At 43.1% G+C, this 6,368-nt stretch overlaps 1 non-coding gene across 1 annotated transcript; it reads right to left on the bottom strand.

Annotated features, from left to right (window-relative positions):
• Positions 1-3,042: 3,042 nt before the first annotated feature.
• On the bottom strand, positions 3,043-3,206 carry LOC142444200 (U1 spliceosomal RNA). The gene has a single exon (XR_012783854.1). It is a non-coding gene; the product is annotated as a U1 spliceosomal RNA (small nuclear RNA).
• Positions 3,207-6,368: the final 3,162 nt, after the last annotated feature.

Here is a 6,368-nt window from a genome sequence, read left to right as displayed (position 1 = left end):
AAATAGCCATAGATCACTTTTATTGTTTTGCTGATGCCTTAGCTACATTTCCCAGTACGTTCGCTCCCCTTTCTCCAAATGTCTTCAGGTTTTCTCTATTGTGGAAAGAAACACTGGTCGGGGGCTAAGAGGGCTGGGGGTTCAAGCTCTCATGAGCCTCGCTCATGTAGCTCTGGACCCGTCTTTACTTCTCTATGCCTCCCGTGCTTTACAGTTAAAATTAGGGGATTGGACATAACCATCTCCACAGGCCTCTCCAGTTCCAAAAATCAACGGCCTATGATTTCACTGCAAAAACTGGGGGGGGGGGGTGGAAGAAAAGATTTCCGGAGTGGTTTCCCGAGTTGCTCCCAGCCGCTGAGATGAAATAGCTGACCCAGCACCCCAAGCGGCTCTCTTCAGGAGAGCAACTAGCCCTAGCTCAGACCCAGCCGCAGAATCCTGCCTTTTCCTTTCACTAAACGAATTCCCCTGTCGCCTACATAGCTATTGGCCACAACAGCAGCCATTCTGTCCCCATGTGCAAACCACGATCCAGGAAGAACATTGAGTTCCTCCAAAAGAGAGCGCCACTCCCGAGAGCATGGCTGAGCGCTGTAGCATGGACCTACAGGGGCCCCCAGCGTGAGTGTGCGCTGGGGGCCCAGCGTGAGTGTGGGCAATCAAGCAGTCCACAAACATCCCTGCTGATCCCACGAAGGCCCGGCCTCCTGTGAGCCGTTTCTTCCTCTCTTCCGTCTTCGTGATGCAGGAAGCCTCCCACGGAGTGCGCATCAACATGAGCTAGATTGTCCCCCTCAAAAAAGCTCGCTGCTATCAAGTCATTTCGGACTCACAGCGACCCTATAGGACAGAGCAGAACTGCCCCGCTGGTTCCCAAGAATGTAACTCATTATGGGAGAAGAAAGCCTCGTCTTTCTCTCAACGTCTCACCCTAGGATTAGCAAATTCTCTTTAAAAATAAAGGCATTTTTCCCACAGAGGCATTTTTCTAGTGACTTCAGAGAACATCTCTCCCCTCCACACTTACACTTATTAGCCCCTAGGAGGAGCAAAGGCCAGTGGAGTGCCGGACTGCTACTGAAAGGGTGGGTCATTCACACCCACAGAGAGGGGCTTCCAGGAGCCCTGGTGGCGCAGCGGTTAAGCACCGCCACTTGCTGCGCCAAACCCAGAAGCTGCTCTGGGCGAGAAAGATGTTGCAGTTGCTTCCCTAAGGATTTAAACTCCAAAAACAAACTTATTGCCGTCGAGACTATTTAATTCCCAGCAGCCTTGTAGGACAGAGCAGGACCGCCTCTTTGAGGTTGCTAGACTGTACATCTTCTCATTCACCGGAGGTGGGGGATGGGGGGCTGGTGAGTGCGAACCCTGACCTGTGGTTAGCCGCCCAAGATGCACAACCCTGGAAACCGGATGGAAGTGACCAACTTGGCAATGACTCCAGAGCAATGGGTGCAGACCTGCGATCTGCTTCTGCCTATTCAAGTCACATCCTTGAAAACCCCATGGCGCAGTTCTACTCCGAAACACACAGGGCGCGCTACCAAATGCCACTAAAAAATAACACAAAAGAACACTGCCATTGACTAGATGCTGACTCGTAGTGACCCTATGGCAGTGTAGAAGTAAGTACCCTGTGAGGTTCTGTGCCTGCAACTCTCTCTCTTTTTAAAAAAATCATTTTATTGGGAGCTCTTACAAATATTAAAACATTTCATAGTTCAATCACATCAAGCAGTGTTGTACAATTGCTACCACAATTGGTTTCAAAACATTTTCTTTCTTGCTGAACGCCTTAATATCAGTTCCCCTTTATCCCCTCCCTCCCCCACCATAACCTCCAGGAACCCTTATTTCTTTTTTTTTCTATAATAGTTTTTGGTGTTTGCCATATCTTACACAATTCAACATATTCATTCACATACACTTCTGTTGTCCAATCTCATTGAGTAGGGTTATACACTCTTCAAGGCTCTCAGTTCCCCATCCCCCCTCTCCCCACCACCTCTCTTCCTGTACCCTCAAGGAACCTTTACTCCTGTTACTATCTCTGCAGGGTTATCTATCTTGACTTTCATGTTCAAAACAATCTTAAATATACAAATGAATATACATAAATCTAACATGATTAATGAGGTAACAAAAAACCCATAACACTAAGGGGGAGAGAATATTGAAGAGCTAGAGGATAGGATTTATCATCTCTCCTGGGTGACCCTTCTGAGAGGGACTGTCCAATTATCTTACAGGTGGGTTTTGAGTCTCCACTACATCCAGGCCCCTTCACATCGATTTGTTTTCTTGTTTTTGAACTTCTGATACCTCTTCTCACACCTGTACCTACAATTCTTTACAGGAATAGAAAGCCTCATTCTTCTGTCTTGGAGCTGGCTGGTGGTTTCAAACTGCTGACCTTAGGGTTAGCAGCCCAATGCATAACCACTACACCACCAGGCCGCTGCCATCTGATCTGATCATGCTCAAATCTTTTCCAAGGAGGAAAGCATGTGAAAGAAAAAGCCTGTGTTAAGGCAGGGCTGCTGAGAATAGGACATCTTGCATACTGCCTGCACTGTTGTAGTCCCTTGAGAAAAGTGTCAATAAAAATGTATTGCTCTTACTTTAAAGAGGAGCTTTCTACATTCTTACCACACTGAGAACAAAGATCTCAGGTAGAGTTTTCATCTGATTTTCAACAAAAATTTTTCTCATCTTATGGCTTCTTTTCCAAGTTTCTAAGGATTATGCATGGAGCATTTTTGTTATCAAGCAGTTGACAATGTATGACTTTATATCTTCTTTAACATTACCATAATCACATCGGAACAGTTTTCTAAAACTAGCATATTTGGTATTCTGTTATTTCTAATGTAGCTTTTAGGTTTTCTCTACCCAGAAAATAGTGTGATACCATTTGCTCCAAGCTTCAACACACACAGAATATTAACTTAAAAGAAAACTGCCCACTGCTCTTTGATAAACTATTGATGATCATGTTTGTGAACTCACTTGAGCATAATGGCAGAGTATTTCTTTTTCCAGGGCAGAGCGCGAACGCAGCCCCCCACTACCACAAATTATGCAGTCGAGTTTCCCACATTTGGGGAAATCGCAGGGGTCAGCACATCCGGAGTGCAATGGGTGAGCCTCGCCCTGGGAAAACAACCTTCGTGATCATGGCCTCTCCCCTGCCAGGTAAGTATGGCAGAGTATTTCTAAAACTATTCTCTAAGCTGTGACATCTTTTTTAAAGTAGTACAAAAGTAAATTGTTAAATACACTTTTCAATGATGTCAAAATTACACTTTCCCACCAGGGAAAAATATAAGGAATAAAATAATACTGTTGTTTGTTAGTATGCTGTTAAAGAAAAAGACTATCTTACTCTAGTCTCCTAACTTTTCTAAAAGAAAGTGAATGAACAAATTATTTAAACATATTTCTGGAGATATAACATTGTCAATATTTAATGTTTATTAATCTATAGATCTAGCACTTTTTCAGGATATAGAATTAAATGCTATTTCATTATTAAACCCTTAGGCTCAGGGGAGCAGGGAGGGAGGGTAAAAAAAAAAAAGGACCTGATGCAAAGGGCTTAAATGGAGAGCAAATGCTTTGAAATGATTAGGGCAAAGAATGTACAGATGTGCTTTATACAATTGATGTATGTATATGTATGGATTGTGATAAGAGTTGTATGAGCCCCTAATAAAATGTTTTAAAAAAATCATTAGGCTCTAGAGCCAGATGCTTAAATGGGTAAATCTTGGTTTCACTCCTAACTTAGAAAACTATCTCAACTTAATTGTCTCAACTATATAAATAATAATCCCCCCATCATTGGGATATGTGAAAATAAAATAAATGACTACATGTAAGTACTTAGCATTTTTCCTAGTAAATAAGAGTTCAAAAAGAAAAAAGTCAAATCCGCTGTCATCAAATCAGTTGCAACTCTTAGTGGTCCTATACCAGGTTTTCAAGGCTAATTATTTATGAGAGCAGTTTCACATTTTCCATGCAGCAGCTGATGGGATTGAACTGCAGACCCTGCAGTTAGCAGCCCAACACCTAACACACAGTGCCATCTGGGCTTCTAGTAATAGTTAAAGGTTAACTATGATGCTGGAAGCAATGATACCAGAATTATAAGTACTGGTAGTGTCACCCATGGAAGACAAGTTTCAGTAGAACTTCCAGACTAAGACACAGAGAAAGAAGAGCCTGATTTCTTAAAATGACTCAATGGAAACTGCCGTCTGATGATGTGTTTGACTTAGTTGACTAGAGAAACAAATCCAGTGACATTCAGTGAAAGAGAGCTTTATATTCAAGGAGTAATTAGAGAACAAGAAAATATCCCAGCCCCGTCCAAATCAAGTCCATAAGTCCAATATTAGTCCATAAGTCCTAGATTGTCAGACTCATGCAGCCACACGTAACGATGCAGAGTGCAGGAAGATCACAGGCCAGCGGTTGTAAAGTCTAATGGATCCAAGGGTGGTAGAAGTATGATAGTGCTGGCTCCAGTCTCCACATGGCTCTTCCAACTCTCCAAGTGGCTCCTCAAGAGGAAGGTGAAGCAGATAGAGTAGTGTGTGGCCCACCTCTGTGGAGAAAGAAGAGGCTTGAAAAGCCATTTATCTCAGTGGCCCTCCAATCAAGCCTCAACCTGATTGACAGGAGAAATGCTACCCCTTCACTCTTGATACCCTCAAGTTGGCATGAGATGATATAACTACCACAGATATAATGCTGTAAGATGAGCCCTCTAGGTTAGAAGGCACTCAGAATTCAGTGATCGCAAGAGCAGACCCAACAACCCTGTGATCACACGAATAGACTTAACATACCGGGATGGTGCAGCATTGGGCATGGTCCGAAGTCAAAGCAGAGTCTATGGCAACTAAAAACAACACAAAGACTGATTATTCTAGCCTTACATATTATTTCACAACCCAGGATGTGAACACACCCATGACAGTGCCAATCCATGAGCACTCTTGTGGTGAAATAAACCATTTCTGTGTTGCATCGCCTACCTTGAAATCACACCATTCTCTATTTCCCCTCGTATGGCCTCTCGCCTCAGGTGACTGTCTTGAACAGATAGAGCCCAGGGTAACCTGTTGCTTTAAATTGCTATTTAGGCCTTACTTGAAGGCTTAGATCTGTCATGTTATTCCTCCACCAAGTAAACCTGTAAACTTCTTTGAAAGTTACACATATCCAAGCATCATTTTAAGGGTGGGTTTCTCAGCCATTCCAAGTAAGTCCTTCTGGATTTTCCTTTCACAGTCAGGCCATCTTCGGTCTTAATGAAGCAGGACATCTAAAGCAGTGGTTCTCAACCTGTGGGTCGTGACCCCTTTGGGGATCGAGCCACCCTTTTACAGGGGTCGCTTAAGGCCATCAGAAAACATATTTCCAACGGTCTTAGGAACCGAGACACCACTCTTCTATCCATCTCCAGGCGGGTCCACCCACATGCCTATACAGTACCCTTTGTGAAGACTGTTACCCATGCTCCACCATGTTTCAAGATAAAATTTCATTTAGTTGTCATTAGAAATAAATATTTCACAATATATAACTACACATTGTTATAAAAATTTAATTAATTACATATTGTTTTGTGATTCGTCACTATGCTTTAATTATATTCAATTTTCTAACGATGAAAATGCATCCTGCATATCAGATACTTATGTGACAATTCATAACAGTAGCAAAATTAAAGTTATGAAGTAGCAATGAAAATAATTTTATGGTTGGTGGTCACCACAACATGAGGAACTGTATGAAAGGGTCATGGCATTAGGAAGGGTAAGAACCACTGCCCTAAAGGAACTGAAATCGTTCTTCTGAACAGGCTGCCTATTGACAGTCACACATGCCCATAGTGAATGGAGCTAGCCTGTTCAGACTGGATAGAAGAGCTGATGGTGCTGGTTCCTACACTTTTGTTTTGGGTAAAAGCTCAAAGCTTTATTTTGGTGATTCTAGTGTTGGAAATCTCAGTGGTCAAGTGCTTGACTGCTGACTGGGAGAAAGATGTGGCAGTGTGCTTAGGTAAAGATGCCCAACCTCGGAAGTCTGATGGGGCAACTCTAGTTGGCCCAGAGGGTTGCTGTGGCTCTAAGTCAGCTCAAGAGTAACAGGTACCTCCGGCTGCACATGAGTAAAACAGCCCTCCCAGCGCTTCTCTTGACTATGTTGAGGGTTCAAATAAATGACAGGCACTGTATATGCCATGACATTTATAAGAGCCTTTATTCGGTTCACCGGACGACAAGGATCTAAAGCGATTCTATAGCTCGCGGTCCCAAGTGGAGACAATCTTAAGCTTATATAGGCAAAAA

The sequence above is a fragment of the Tenrec ecaudatus genome, chromosome 3 (assembly GCF_050624435.1).
Source record: "Tenrec ecaudatus isolate mTenEca1 chromosome 3, mTenEca1.hap1, whole genome shotgun sequence".
Taxonomy (NCBI): domain Eukaryota; kingdom Metazoa; phylum Chordata; class Mammalia; order Afrosoricida; family Tenrecidae; genus Tenrec; species Tenrec ecaudatus.
The sequence above is the reverse complement of the archived record's forward strand: the minus strand, read 5'-3'. Positions and strand labels throughout refer to the sequence as shown.